Source organism: Lathyrus oleraceus, chromosome 5, assembly GCF_024323335.1.
Source record: "Lathyrus oleraceus cultivar Zhongwan6 chromosome 5, CAAS_Psat_ZW6_1.0, whole genome shotgun sequence".
NCBI lineage: Eukaryota > Viridiplantae > Streptophyta > Magnoliopsida > Fabales > Fabaceae > Lathyrus > Lathyrus oleraceus.
In genome coordinates, this window is record NC_066583.1 from 243646033 (window position 1) to 243663053 (window position 17021).

The following is a 17021-nucleotide window of genomic DNA, read 5'->3' on the forward strand; positions in this document are numbered from 1 at the left end:
AAGACTACTTTGAAAATACTCTTCTAGTGTCAACATCTTCTGCTTGCAAGAACCTCAGTAGTCCTGAGACTCTTTCCAGATTAGATTCACCCTTAGGAATGAGAGAGATGAATCCTTCCTTGCAAATGTGTCACACAACAACCAGAACCCATGTGACACAGGTCAACAGCCAACCAGACCCTAGGCTGACCGACCGTGAGGAGGTTAACCAAAACTCCCCCTCAAATTACCAATCATGGAAACTCCACACCACTATCCATGCATTGTACACAAGTGTCTCAACATGACAAACACTATCCCTACCAGTGGCAACTAAATCTATGAGTTATACCTATGCACACTCCAATCACACCAATCAGACTTTAGCTAACCATAAGTACTAAAGGAACACCAGTCAATAGCAGACATGCATTGCCAGAGCATACTACATCAACCGACCTATGAATCTTCATATTCTCACTCCTTGAAAGAACTGCCACTTCTGAGCGAGGTGTTTGACTAACAAGACTCATGGGTCCAATCCTCTTAAATGAAATAGCAATCAGGTTACCCCATTATTGACTTCTAACATCCAGAGGACTTGTCTTCCAACACACCCTAGTACTCCAGAGAACAGCTATCCAGCCTGATCAATCTACAGGAGTAGGACAAGCAGCAGGAAATTGCACAATGTCACATCTCAGCCAGCTCCACTTCTAGAGAACAGACTTCGAAAAGTGACCTTCTTGAGCATACACACAGTTGACCCTACCCTTGTCAACTTAGCACACACATATGTCTCCTCTTCCAGGTCAGGAGTAGGTTCCAAACAAGGTCTCCCTTTGTTTGACACCTAAAAACATCTACTCTTCAACCAGTAGCTGCATACTTGTTGAACAACATGTTCTAACATCGCATAGAACATTAGTTCCACCTCCTTGGAACAAACTTTCCTTGAAATTCTTCAAGGTCGTCATATACATTACCCAAAAAAGAGTAAACGAATCAGTGATCAGTTGATTCTTACCATCCTGAAGTGAGAGCGTCATGATGAGTGGACTTGAGGAGACTCGAGTATCTTTGACATCTTCAATAGATTATGATGAAATCTTGAATACAGCAGCCTTTCATCCACATGAGGGGAAACTACATCAGAGTTTGAGTTTTGCCAGGTATTATGCAGCGGAAATCATAATACAACTCAACCTACGAGCACACACTTCACCAGATCAGCCTCCAAGACCATACCAAGTTTGAATGTGATTCAATACTGGCACAACTGTCCACATACAGGCCAATAGCCAACCTCCAGAGACAGGTACACACCATTCCTGTCATGAACAGTCCATCCACCTACTTCAAGGGACCATTCAAGGAGATTACAGAACCTTCCACAGGTTCCAACATTAGTACTAACATAACTTCTTGCAAGATACCAGAAAGTATCACCCATGGATCTCATCCAGAAGCAGAACAGGATGCCTGCTCTGATACCATTTGTAATTCTGGCGTAGTCAGAATTCAGATGTTCTACTCCAAGTCATGACATCTGATCCAACATTGTAACTAATACAGCAAGACAGTTAACACATTAAAAACCCTGTACTGACGCACTCTTTCACAGATGTCACGACATCTTCTTCTATGTCACCCTAGAGGGAAGGAACCCCTAGTCCTGTGCATCTGGTATACAAACTCAGCAGAGATCAATCATTGCACTCACTTCTGTTGTTTTCCTACACAGTTATCAGCACGATGTCTTAATATTGGTTTGGACATCATCTGTTACATTATTCCAGTGTGCTTGCCTTTTTCTTGTATTTCTTAAAATAAAAGTTGAACACATTAATCTAATTTCCACTTATTAGATTGCTAACAAATAGGCTATTTGTTAGGTTCATTAATTGTAGGGTAGTAGTTGGTTTCCTGGATTTTAGCTCAGCTGTTGGATTCCTAAAGAATAGTCTGAGAAAAATACTGAAACAGAACAACTAATCATCCTACAATTTAGCACATGCTGTCAGGAATGAATGTCACAACATTCAGTTTGACAGTCAGATCATATACATCATGCTGATTTTGTTATGTACCTGAAAACAGACTGTGTTAAAGTTGTTGTACTGTAAAAGACCAACCAGTCTCTAATTCAGTATCAACCTACAAGAACAACTGTCTAGACATCCAGTTTGACAGTTTCCCAATGATCCTTTGGCCAGGTCTATTTTCTACTTGAAAGCCAGACTTAAATATATACTGAACTGAAACAGAAAGGCCAACCTGCCTATTATTCAGTATATGCTGTCAATGATGAATGTCAAGACATTCTGATTGACATTCAACCAGAAGGCTATGTATCAGGTCTGTTATTATCTTGATAGGCAGACTGAAATACAAGCTTAGTTATGGCATACAGGATTATGACATGCAGAAGGAAAACAAACACAGGAAATTATTAACCCAGTTCAGTCCAACATGACCTACGTCTGGGGGCATACCAAGCCAGGAAGAAGATCCACTATCAGCAGTATTAATTCATAGTTAAACTCCCCCGTTTACAACTCTTCACTTAATCCCTACCCAATGCAATCTATACCTAGGAACTCCTAGATAGAAACCTCCAGTTTCCATTCATATCACTACAAATACAATGTAATGTTAAAACAACTTGAACTTGCTTCACAGCTTCGTTCAAGCACATAATCACTCTTGCCTACAGGCTTTGAGTTACAAATACTCTCAGCTTTGAACACTGAGAAACACATGGTAACCTTCCCACAGATTGGGAGGTTTACCTCACACACACCCCTAAATTTTCATTCTAAGAGGCTTACAAAAACTAGGTTATAATATGTTATTTATAACCTAATCACCCAACTGGATTTGGGCCTTCAGAAATCGCAGCAAACTTGTTCTTTGCTGTTACAAATACAGTAGAAAATTTCTGCTACAAACAAGGTCTTCAATCCTAAAATCTCTCCATATATATCTCCTTATTTTGAGCCTATATATATTCTGATTGAGTCTTTAAGACCTCCACATGGGAGTTAGGATATTCACCAAATATCCTTACTAATCCCAGAATATGTACTGAATTAATTAATTCAGTTTTCTACACATGTGCGATGTCACAGACATGATGTCGTGACATCGTACATGACATGTTGGTCCAGATGTTGAACTTCTTCAACCCAACATATAAAACAACAGAGATGATTACATTATTTGTTTTACAAAATTAATGCTAATCCTAAGGTATTAACAGATAGTAGAAACATGATTAGTGGGTACCCAATTAGCTGAACCAATCTTGTGTAAGATGGAATATTTAACAGTAAGCTTCCCAGCTGACAAGTGATTCCGACTAGGCCATTCCTTAACTTGGCCAGTTGTGATAACCTTACAGACCTCATTGTCTGTAGTCTCTAGGTCCACTCCTCCATCAGTTCCTCTTCCTAGGAACTTGTTGATAATACTTGGTGAGAATTTCACACATTTTCCCCTTACAAACACTTTGTAGAACTCCCTGCTGTTCTTTTCATAAATATTCTCAGGAATATTAACAATAAACTCTTTTACCAACCCCTCATAACATTGGGGTAGAGCTGCCACAGTCTTCATTAGTCCAGCATTTTTGATTAAATCAATTACTTCCTTTACCTCTACAGCCTCTTTTCCAAGCTCTCTTTCAATAGCTATTCTCCTCTGAATGACAAATTTCCATTTTGCTGCACCATCTTCTAAATGGAAGGAGATATTGTCTAGGTGCACAGCAGCAGCTTTGCCAGGAGAGTTCTGAACAGCCTGCCTTTTTGCAGGGGAGATGTCTGGGACATCGTCTTCGACATCCTCTTCAGAATCAGAACTGTCTCTTTCTTTCCTTTTCTTAACCTCAACCTTGCTCCAGGATTTTGAGGGTCCTACACCAGCAGCCTTTTTCACCCTTGTTGTTCTCATTTTAGCCACACTTTTCCCTTTCCTAGTTCTCAGTTTCTCAGCTACACTAGGTTTTACCAGATGGACCAAAGGATCATCCTCTTCTTCAGAGCTTTCTTCCTCTAGGTCAATAACCTTTTCCTGAGACATATTTGGTTTCTTGATAGGTAGGGTTTTACCTAGAGAGCGTAGCCCTTCAACAACAACTTCCTTTTCTGATCTAGATGAGTCATAATCTTTATCAGCATGAGGTTCTTCCTCATGAGAGGGGTCCCTTCTAGACAGAGGGGTAGACACCTGGCGCAACGCGAAAAACAACCGGCAGGGAAAATACAGAGCCTCCACCGACGCTATTCATCCTATGACGGAAAGGGAGCGCAGGACTAACCTAAGAAAGGGAAAGGAACGGTCTTACGACCAGAGATTACAAGGTACGGAAGTCGGTTACGCGAGGCGAAGGTGTTAGCACCCCTCACGTCCGCCGTACTCGACGGGATCCACGCTCAAAAGATAGCTCAAAGAGAAGGAAAGGGTTGCTAATAAACTGCTCAAAGAAACTGCACAAACTGGAACAAGAAATAGGTGGGGGAGAAAAAGAAGACGGAGGAAGTGGACTCGGCAGGATGTTGCATCCTGGGCCTACGTAGTTTGTCAGAAACAAACATCAGAGTCAACGTAGTTCGGGAAAGGGAGACATGCTCGCTAAGACATTGCGTCCTATGCCTACGTATCTTCTCTATCCAGAGGAGAATCAGAGGACTCGTAGCTCGGCTAACGCATGCTGAAACAAGACACCAAAAAGGGGACGCTGAGACGTCAAAAGAAACACCCAAAAGGAAACAGAATGCCAATACATGGACTTACACCCGACTCCTAACAATAACAAAAAGGAAACAGAATGCCAATACATGGACTTACACCCGACTCCTAACAATAACCAAAAGGAAACAGAATGCCAATACATGGACTTACACCCGACTCCTAATAATAACAAACGCTAACCAACGAACACCAAAGAAAAAGGTTGTTAAAATGAACCCCAACAAAGTAACCAAACATCCAGAATAAATTCCCGATATGTATAACCAGTCACCACAAATGAACCCCAAAGATGAACCCCAATATGAATAACAATCATCACAAATGAACCCCGAAGATGAACCCCAAATGAATAACAATCATCACAAATGAACCCCGAAATGAACCCCAAATGAATAACAATCATCACAAATGAACCCCGAGGATGAACCCCAAATGAATAAAAATCATCACAAATGAACCCCGAAGATGAACCCCAATATGAACCCCAAGTAACAACAGAAGAAATCCCCCAAGGTATCAAACATACCACACACACCCACGCTGAACAACGGGTACTCACACCAACGCCAGCAAATGCCGGAAACAAAAGACTTGAAAGGGTAAACACAATTCGAGAATAAAGGTGAACACACACGAAAACAAAGAAAAAGGTGAACACACGCGAAAACAAAGAAAAGGGTGCCCGGAGAGATTGCTCTCAACCTCCTGCCTACGTATCTCATCTGGTATGAGAATCAGGGCGACGTAGTTCCCCTTACCAGGGGTAAAACACTCTCCTAACTAGAGACCGGGGAAACAACAAACTAATAGGGAGACTAAGACTCAAGCCTAATAGTTGTCATGCAGTCAATATCCCTAAGCCGAGGTCTCTAACAAGAATTTGACTGAACCTGGACGCGAGTCAAGTCAAGTCTAAACTCTTCATACGCTCAACTTCCTCAAAAGTTAATCGTACGGCTCCTACAGAAAAGGAGATGAGAAGAGGAAAGCAAATAAACACACCAACACAGGTGAACAAGCATCACACACTATATCCATACAAGAGTCTCAAACAATGGGTGGGCTTTAGTCAAGAGGGGTCATATCAACCTCGACAAACAAGCCAAACTGTAAGGGGTAATCTGTAGCTCTTAACCACTAACATTGAACGTCAGGGTGAGCAGATCAAAATGGTAATGAGGATGAGACCTCATAGCTCTTAACCCTGGCCAGGGTGAGCTCATGACACAGAAAGCATGGGGATCCAGAAAGTGGGATCCTTTTCCACTAGACAGACTCTGGACAAAAGATCTGGGGCACATGTTCAGAAGCATCAGCACGTAGTGCGAGCATAAAGAACGACACACTGAATAACGGGGGATTGGCTACTAATCCTTTTTATCAGTCAATTGCCTCAACTCTTGGAGGTCTTATCAAGTAACACATGCCTCTTCTTGGAGGTCTTTGGGCACAATTTTAAACAAACACAAACAGAGCCTCTGAAGGAGGACTTGCCAGCAAAATGCCTGCCAAAAAGGTGACAGGACTTCAGACTACATGAAGTAAGAAGCTAACTACCTGAGTGGTGTGTCAACAACAATCCAATGCTCAAGCAAGAGCTAAAGCAAACAAGCAACTAAGGTACCTGTACAAAGACTAAACAGTCAGTACTTCAGTCATAAAACCAGAAGACAAGCAGTGAAACCCGCCAACAGTTACACAATTCAATGCACAAGTGCTCTAGCACCCAAATAAGCTCATGAGCTCACCACATCAATTAAAACCCTACAAAACAAAAATAGGTCAGAACTCAAAGTATTTGTATCTCACAAGGTGAGAACAAACCCAATCATCAATGATAAGTATCCACCTGAAACACAAGACACAGTTAGTTTATGTACAAGACTCAAAACCTAACCAAATGACCAATCCAGGACCCATCCTTTTGCACATCATACCTTCAAACACTCCCTTCAATGTCCTCAAAAGGACCAGCATCAAATCAATGATCAAGTATCTCAACTGGTCTATGTAATGTAATGACAAAAAATATGCACAAAATGAACTTCCAATTTAGAAAATTCATATCAAATCAGAAATGCATGCAATGACTTTGGGATTTTTTGTATAAGTTCTTTATGCCATGAATGTTCAATATGCAAAAGATCAAGTCCAGAAATGATGCAAATGCTATGTGAACAAAAATGCACCAATTCAATGTCAAAAATGTGACACAAATTGTCACATTTTTCTCTATGTGTCAAAAATGATGATAACATGTGAGAAAAAAATCCAAACTAGTGACCAATAAATCATGTCATGTATGAATGTCACGTATGCAAAAGAGTGGATCAGAAGGCTCAAAAATGAGGATTTCACAATGCATTGAATGCACTAGATCAATTTGGCACAATATTGATTCAAAAATTTCCACATCAAAATCCAGACATCAACAATTCTTGATTCAACACCATAAAAAAGTAGACACCAATACAAAACTATGAAAAAAAATTGGGACTCAATTGGACTATTTTTGTATTTTTTATGAATTAAACAAAACAGGCAAAATAATTGGAATATAAAAAGAAAATGGAGGGAAATGGAATATTCAAATAAAATCAGAAAAAACGCCAGCCACAGGATCTGGCGCGCTTTGCAATCAACGCTCCTCATTCAAACTGATGAAACGCATCGTTTCATTAATCCAGTCATCACACACAGTCAGCTTCAACGCACGCGTGGCTCTGGTCAAACCATTCTCCTCCAATCACTCTTCCATGCGTCACTCCATATGGCATCCTACTCAGCCAAACCCTAACAACACACAGACGCCGGAGCTCCGCTCCGGTCGTCTTCTCCGGCGAGCCCCACGGTGGCGCCTCCCTACACTTTTCCAGAAATTCCTCAAACCGGTACCATTCCACTCGTCTTCCAATGCTGATTCCAAATATCAACTTAGTTTCTCCTAAATCTCCCTAGGTTTTGCAAATCGAAGAGAATAAGTTTCTAGATCTAAACTTTCAGTCATCATAAAATCCTCAATTCTCACTCAATCTCAATTCTAAACACATATTTGTCATCTACACAACACGATCTACCATCCTATAACCTAAAAACAGCAAAAGGAGAAAGTGAAATTCGAATCACCTGGAATTGGAGACCTCTGAAACCGCGATCTCTCAAGCTCTACTTCTCCAGATCAACCTTCTTGAACTTCCTTTGAAGCTTTGTGCAAAAAGCAATGGATGAAACCTCTTGAATATGCTTCAATTTCCAAATCCGATCAACTTGAGAATGTGCTTGGACTGCTCGAATTCTTGAGATATAGCTCCAAATAATGGATGATTCTTGATCAGTGAAGCATGAGGATCAAGAATATGTAATAATATTTGAGGCTTGTGTGGAGAAAAATCAAATTCGATTGAGAGAAAATTTTGGAGAGACTCTTGAATTCTATATCTGAAATGGTGGTTATGGCAGTTATGATTAGGGTTTCACTATTTATACTCCTTGCTAATCACACTGATAATCATTTTAACCATTCACTAATCATGATTAGTGAGTTATCATGCCAATTGCAAAAATGAAAATTAAGCTCTCATGGCCATAATGCACGTGTTCAGCCCCATGCTAAGGTTGAAATCCACTCAAGAGCAACCAAGGGTCAAGATTTGAAGATTGTTTTGCTTGCATCTTAAGCCAAGAATGAATGGTGAAGATTTGCTCCATTTTGAACATGTGTAAAATAATGAACATACACGCCTATTCCATGCATGGCAAGGGCTCACTTTTACTCAAATATGGTCCATGAAGAAAGTTGAAATAAAGCCTTGCCTTGGTTCTTAGTGAATTTTGATTTGTAGCATGATATCATCCTTATAACAAATGTGAAATAATGTGATTTTTGACCATGATTCCTCTTGCACAATTGAGTCAAATGATGTCATTTTGAGATGTCTTGAACATGAGAAGCACTTTGCAAAAAGAATGAACCAATTTGAAGCATTATATCAAACGTTATGCCATTTTGAATTTCCATGCACACTTTGTGATCAAATGACCATAACTTCTCAACTATTCATCATATGAACATGAATTAAGACTTTTTGGAAAGGGAAGACAAAGATCTACAACTTTCATGTTCACCAAAAATCCATTTGGGATTCCTTTGATATTGAAAAGTCAAGTTGAAAGTGGACCAAAAACTTGCCAAATTTGGAAACTTTGAATTATAGGTCATTTTCCATTTTTAGTAACTTTTGCCATGACCTTTGAATCTTCAAGATGGATGTTTAGAATGATGAATAGACCCCATTTGAACATGATTTAGGTGTCTCAACTCATTTCCCCACCTCATAGCCCTCAGTTGACTGCACAGTTGACTTTTGGTCCTCAGATGACCTTGAAATGTCTTGATCAACTTGAACCTCTACCACTAGGTGAAATTGCTTCAAAATGGAACCCTAGCTCATGTAAGCTCCTTATAATAATCATGTGATCCTCATCCCAATAAAATACCTCATCTCTTTGAGAAACCCTAGTTGGAAGAACTGCATTGGTTAGGGTTGACTAGAGGTCACAACCCTAATCCAGAGGAACTTGAGGATGAACTCTAAAACCCTTGATGATAATAGAAACATGTTGATGGTAATATATCCTTGCAGATAAGATGATGCCCAAGACCTTTGAAGAATCAAGAAACCCTAATTGGAGCCTGTCGCATTACGCGAAAAACCGGCGGGAAACAAGAACAACAGAGCCGCCACCGTGCGTTATTTATCCCAAAAGAGGGAAAGGAAACGCTCAGAGTAAACCTGGAAAAAGCATGGTCTCGCGACCAAAGAGAATGGGATCGGGAGTCGATTATGCGAAGGGAAGGTATTAGCACCCCTACGCATCCGTCGTACTCGACGGGATCCACGCACAATAGGAAGGAAAATGGTTGCTAAAACACTGCTCATAAACAAGCACACTGGCTGAAAGAGACACAAGAAAACAAACAAGACTGACTCGGCAGGATATCGCATCCTGGGCCTACTTAGTCTATCAAGCATAGACATTAGAGTCTAAGTAGTTCGGACTAGGGGAAAACACATGCTCGCTAGGATGTCGCATCCTATGCATACGTATCTTCTCAAACTAAGAAGAATCAGAGCACCCGTAGCTCGGCTCACGCACGCCAAACACAACAGACACAGGCAAACGTGGAACCCGAATGCCAATCGCTGGACTTACATCAGCTCCCAAACCAAAACGCACCCACACTGGAAACCAGATGCCACTTGATGGACTTATACCGGACTCCAAGCACACAACAAGAGGATACAGAATGCCAATCGCGGGGCTTACATCCATCTCCTGACACACACAAAGACAAAACAAAAAGGGCGCCCGGAGAGATCAGCTCATCTCCTGCCTACGTACCTCATCTGGTATGAGGATCAGGGCGACGTAGTTCCCTTACGGAGGGACACAAGGCTAGCCTAACCAGATAACAGAGGGAGGGACAACTAGGGAGACTAACTCGAGCCTAGATGTTATCATGCATAATCATCCCTAAGTCAAGGTTGCTACCTAACTTGCACAGGGAGCAAGCCTATCTTAATCAGCTCAAACAGCAAAGCAGACAAACAATCAAAGATAGCGCACACTATATACACACAAGTGGGGCTCAATCAAGGGGTTAGGCTGCAAGAGCAAGCCATCTGTATCTGGGTGATGTTAGCTCTTAACCTTGACATTGAGAGTCAAGGTGAAGTTGATGAAAGGTGAGTGAAGATAAGACTTCACAGCTCCTATCCCTGGCCTGGGAGAGCTTTAGACAATGAAGTGTGGGTCCAGATAGTGGGAACCCTTCTACACTTATGACACTGACTCAACTGATCTTGGGTTAGTGTCCACAAGGCATCAACATGTGATGTGAGCCAAGGGACGACTCAACAGAATAGCAGGAGGTGGACTACACACCTCTTGTGTCTGCCAATTGCCTTAACAAAGGTCTTTACCTGCTTGGGGACAAAAATAAACAAGCACAAACATTGCCTCTTAAGGAGGACTTCAGACAGGTGCCTGGCCAGGTAACAGGCCAGGTCTTCCAGACTACATGGAGAAGAGATCATTATACCTCAATGCTCAAGCTAGCAAGCAAAGCACAATCAAGTTCACAAAGGAACTATAGCAACTAAGGTACCTGAAATCAATCCAATATAATCAGTACTCAGCTCAAACAATAAGCAAGCAGACGATGGTCAACAGTTAACTATACAGTCAAACAACAGTCAATGCACAAAGGTGCAAGCCACATGGCACAAACTCAAGTTTCAAAATCTACAAAATAAACTCAAAGTTAATCATAAACAAGCTACAAGCCAACTCCAATTGAGTGCACATCATCAAGCATAAGCAATTGTGCTCTTAACCTGAAACAAATCCCAAATGTGAGAGCACAAGACCACTAGTACAAGACTAGGGTCAAAATGATATCAAAAAGTCAAAACAGAACATGAAACTTATCAAAAGTCAAGATCAATCAATTAAGAAACAAACCCAAGTGGTTTCACATTCATATCATTCATCATTATCATTTCATGAAGGAAAAAGCTCAAAACATGCAATCTAGAACCTCAAAAAATTTATGATCAAACAACATTCATAACATGTCAATCATACCAAATTTCAATAAATCCTCAAAAAATTTATGATCAAACAGCATTCATAACATGTCAATCATACCAAATTTCAGCTCATTTGGACCAAGGGAAGCAAGTCAATGAAATTCATAAAGTCAACACAAATTCATACAAGCCAATACAAGGCATCAAAACATGCATCCACTTCAACCAATCATAAAACAGCAATCAAACATGATAAATGAATGGGACTAAAACCAAGATGCACTTCAAGATGTTCACAATATTCATGCCAAATTTCACATCCATCCAATTAATAACCAGAATTTCACAAATCAAATGGGAACATGTATCACAAAAAGTTAACAAATGACTAAACAGAAAATAAAATCCCAATCAAATAGGAAATGCATTAAAAAACTCCAGAAAAATTCACATGTATTCTCAACATTCACAAGTATTCTCATGCAAAGATCCAGCTCAATTCAAGTTCAATAAGCATTGCAAATAAAATCAGGAAGTTGCACAAAGCATGGCATGGCACAAAATGTAACACTCCAAAGATTATATCATAACTCTCAATCCAGGAACTCAAAAATTACAAACCATATATCAAAATGACCAGGAATGTGTCTATTTTAAGCACAAAAAATTTCAAGAATTTATAATGAAGCATCATCATTTTATGAACAAAAAAGTAGGCATGGTGCACAAAAGGACATGTCTAAACAAACCCTAGCCAAATATATTTTCCACACGTGTACAATATTATTAAAAATCACCATAAAATCCAGCACATGATAAGGAGAATGGCACAAAAAATTGCATCAAATTTGGATTAAAATGGAGTGAGTTATTGATTTTTAATCATGGAAGAAAAATAAAAAAAGTGAAATAAGGCATGGTGAATTATGGAGTCATGGTGAAATAAATGTCCAAAGGCCAAAAAATGAAATGGTGCCACTAGGAATCGAAGCTGGTCCTTATTTGAACATAAGCGCGCGTAAACATCATCCGGTATGAACAGTAACACGAATACGGATCTAAAAGCCAATCTTGGAAAATTCTAAGCATTCATACGCGTGTTCTTGACCAAATTCCAACATGAACAAATTTTAACCAAATCATACAAACTTTATATCAACAGAATCCTTGTTCAATGTACATCATGGATCCATAAATAATTAAGCCTAATTCCTCATGATTAAAAAGAATCAAAGCAAAACATGTTCATGTATGAAACTTCAAATTCACATATCTTCCTCAAATCTCAATGAAAATTCATGATTCAAGTTGCAGCATGCTATACAATAGGAGATCTATCAAAGCCATATCATAGTTTTGAGAATTAGCTCGGTCGAGTTCTAACCTTTTGGATGATGCAGGTCTTGATTCGGTGATTTCAATGCTCCAAAGTGTGAAACAGATGCAGGTTAATGCTTAGGAAGATGATTGGTATAGGTACTTCAGCTCGATTACGCTCCAGATCCAAGAATCATCAAACTGCCATGAGAGAGCTTGGATGCAATAGTCGAGAACCTTCAAGGATTTGGCCACGATTTTGTGCAACAGTTCTTCACAAGTACCTGCAGAAGATGAATTACACCAGCACGAGCACGATGGATGATGAATTTCAATGGAAATGGTGAAAAAAGTGTGAAAAAGTTTTGAAGAAAATTGAGAGAATTTGGTGATTTCTGTTCAGATCTGAAATTATGATTGTGATTAGGTGTTTCTGTTATGATTAGGGACTTTATACCATGTGCTTAATCCATCGTTAAACAAGATTAGCAAGAATGATGTGAATTAGCAAGATGCAATTTTCATGTAATTGGCAAAAATGACCTTTTTTTAATGCAACCAATGTAACAGTGCAAATACCATTCAAACAAGTCCAAATTGATGTTTATGGTGTGTTAGAAGTGGTTTGGTATGCAAATGACATGTATTTCTCAAAATCACCTTTTTTTCCACCAAAATACAAATTAGTTCACTTGAAAAATGCCATTTTGATGTGTTGATTTTTGATGAAATGTAATGATGCAATGTGATAGTACATGTCAAATGTGACTTGCTCAAAAAAGAATCACCCAATTTGGCCAAATGGTTCATGAGTTATGGTCCTTTGAAGTTCAACTTTTTCTGAAAATGATTTGATCATAACTTACCAACCACACATGAGAATTTCATGTTCTTGGACTTTTTGGAAAGGTGAGATCAAGATCTTCAACTTTCATGTTGGACAAAATTCCATTTGAAGCTTGTATGATGAAGTAATTTTGAGAAGAAGAACTTTCCATTTTTGGCAGTTTCCAATTACAGGTCACCTGCTATTTTAGGAAACTTTTCATCTGACTTCAAATTCTTCAATCTTGATCTTTGAAATGTCAAATGAGACTTGTATGGACATGAATGAAGCCTTTCAAACCATCTCCCACCTTCAAATCCATAAAATCAGGCACAGTTGACCACAATTGACTTTCTAGGGTTTCAGCTGAAATTCAGCCTGACTGATGACTTCTGAGCATCTAATCTTTGGCCAAACCACTTCACAATGATAACATAATCATATGAACTTGATAAACCAACCCTAGGGCTTTTTTTCCTTGAGAAATGCACTTGCTTGCTTGATTGACTAATTCTCCTGATCAGTTTGACCTAATCTTGTCTGATGACTTGCACTTGGGCAAAGGACAATGCAATGCTATGCAGTGGACTATGTTATGTTAATGACCTAATGATGAAAATGTATGTACACAAGGTAGGTGCAAATTTGAGGTGCTACAGCTGCTCCTATTCAATCAACTGGGAACCCGAAGGGATGAGAGCAACGGTTGTCATACTTTCAGGGTAAACAGGGATTGAATACCAAGAACCGTAGAATTTGCACAATGCGGGGATCCACCAACGGAAACGTCCACTGGGATCTGATGTTTATCACTGGGTACTGGATTTTTCTTCTTCCAAAGGGTAAAGTCACCTCCAGACATCTCAAGACGATGAATGGGAACAGAAATCACAACTAGATGCCAACGGACAACTAGGAAAAACTCGATGTTTACCAAGACCAACGGAGAGGTAAGCCAACTGGGGGCGACCAGGAAAAACTCGACGTTTACCGAAACCAACAGAGAGGTAAGCCAACTGGGGACGACCAGGAAAAACTCGACGTTTACCAAGACCAACGGAGAGGTAACCAGACATCAACGGACGACGGATGAACTGGAAAGACTCGACCAGACGTCATCGGACGAAAGGGAGAAGCTCGACGTTTATCGACACCAACGGAGAAGGAGAATCAATTGGGGACGACCAGGAAAACTCGACCAGACGCCAACGGACGAAAGGGAGAAGCTCGACATTTATCGACACCAACGGAGAAGGAGACCAGACATCAACGGACGACGGATGAACTGGGAAGACTCGACCAGACGTCAACGGACGAACGGGAGAAGCCACTTCACTGAAGAAGGGTACAACAACCTGAAACCAAATAGGACGTCACTAACGACTCTACTGGGGGTTCTGGCTGGGAATCAACCAGACATTAATGAATGACTGGAGATAGGGTATACAATCAGACGTCAACGAACGAATGAGAAAAACTCAACGTTTATCGAAACCAACGGAGAGGTAAATCCGCATGGGGAAGGGTACAACTAGACGCCAACGGACGACTAGGAAAAACTCGACGTTTATCGACACCAACGGAGAGGTGGAAACTCTGAGGGGAACCATCTGGTATTACCAAATGATCTGTGGGGAACAAGCAACTATACGTCAACGGACGCATAGGAAAAACTCAACGTTTATCGACACCAACGGAGAGGAGGAATGCTTCCGGGGAGAGAGAACACAACCAAATCATCAACGGATGATCGGGAAAAACTCGACGTTTATCGACACCAACGGAGAGGAGGAAACTCTTCTGGGGATAAAGACGACGTTACGAACATCGAAAGATGATGTTTACCGATATCAAAGGAGACCAGACACTTACGCATGACTGGGAAAGCACCGAAAGATGGTGTTTACCGACACCAAAGAAAGACCAGACACTTACGCATGACTGGGAAAGCACCGAAAGATGGTGTTTACCGACACCAAAGAAAGACCAGACACTTACGCATGACTGGGAAATCACCGAAAGATGGTGTTTACCGACACCAAAGAAAGACCAGACACTTACGCATGACTGGGAAATCACCGAAAGATGGTGTTTACCGACACCAAAGAAAGCAACACACGCGGGTGATGACAGGACGACATCTACATATGTAAGGGCAAGGCTAAACACTTGCAGGGGATCTCACTGGGGATCAAGGTCACGACGGCGAGCAAACGGGAAGGAACACCAAAGATACCGGGTTGTAGGTATGAAACGGGTGACCGACCAAAGCGTGAATTGGTTTGTTTTCCAAAACACTCAACATCCTGAAGAGGGCTAGAAAAGCAATCTTGTTAAGGATGGACATTCGGTTCCACAAGGAATGCGAATCTTACTCAGCTGGGGAGGACAAAACTTCGACCCAAGAGCGCATGAGACATATTATCTATAGCCGTCAAAACGTAGATAACACACTCGCATGGAAGATTATCCATAACCGGGTTGTAGGTTGTTAAATGGATAAATCGACCGACAAGAAAGGCCTCAGGGTACCAGGACTACGTATGCAAAGATGACCAATCAAAAGGGGATAGAGTTGCTTACTCACAGCAAATATCCGAGAGATGAAAGGAATATCAATACCGAGACAGGATAATGATAACCACAAAGAGGGGATTACATCTACCGGGTAGTAGGTAGAAAACCACGGAAAAGTAACCGTCATCGACTAGGATGAGCACAAAGGGTTAACTCCACACAGGGGAGAACAGAGGATTCACATCTACCGGTTAGTAGGTAGAAGACCACAAAGATAGGACTTACAACTACCGGTTTGTAGGTAGAGGCCACAAACAATCTGCTGAGAGACAGAGTGAGAAAAAAGGATTTACAGCTACCGGGTAGGGGGTAGAAGACCGCAAAATCCGCCAACAATCAGAATGAACCACAAAGGTTACCTCTACTAGGGGATGAAAGTGGGATTTTACAACTACCAGTTATTAGGTAGAAAACCACAAAGATAGGACTTACAACTACCGGTTTGTAGGTAGAAGCCTACAAATTCCGTTGAGGATAAGATGAATGAGTGCCGGTTAGTGAGCAACTATTCATTTATACCACAGGGAAGCACAAGAGACAGCCCAAGGAAGCCAATTTAGGATCGATCCAAAAAGGCAGACTGAATCAAGACTCATCCTAATGAGGAAAGAACTCAATAGGGAAAACCCATCCCAAGGGGAGGGAACGGAAACAACCGCCATCCACAAGGATATAACTCAGTGGGGAGATGCAGAAGGAAATGACAGACACTTTCTGCTTAAGGGGTCGACTCTATATGGAGAGATCAGACACACCCACATCTGTTGGGGGAATGGATCCAAGCATGCCAAATGCTACCAATTCTGGGGAGTAACACTGTCGGGGATACCCACTCGACTAAAGAGTCACTTGTTAGGGAAACGCCTCTCTCAACCCTGCTGGGGAACCCAATTCCGAAATCAATCCAAAGGCGCGAGGCTAAACTCCTTCCAACAATCCATTCTCGGATGGTCACCACGGCCTAGGGCTAATGG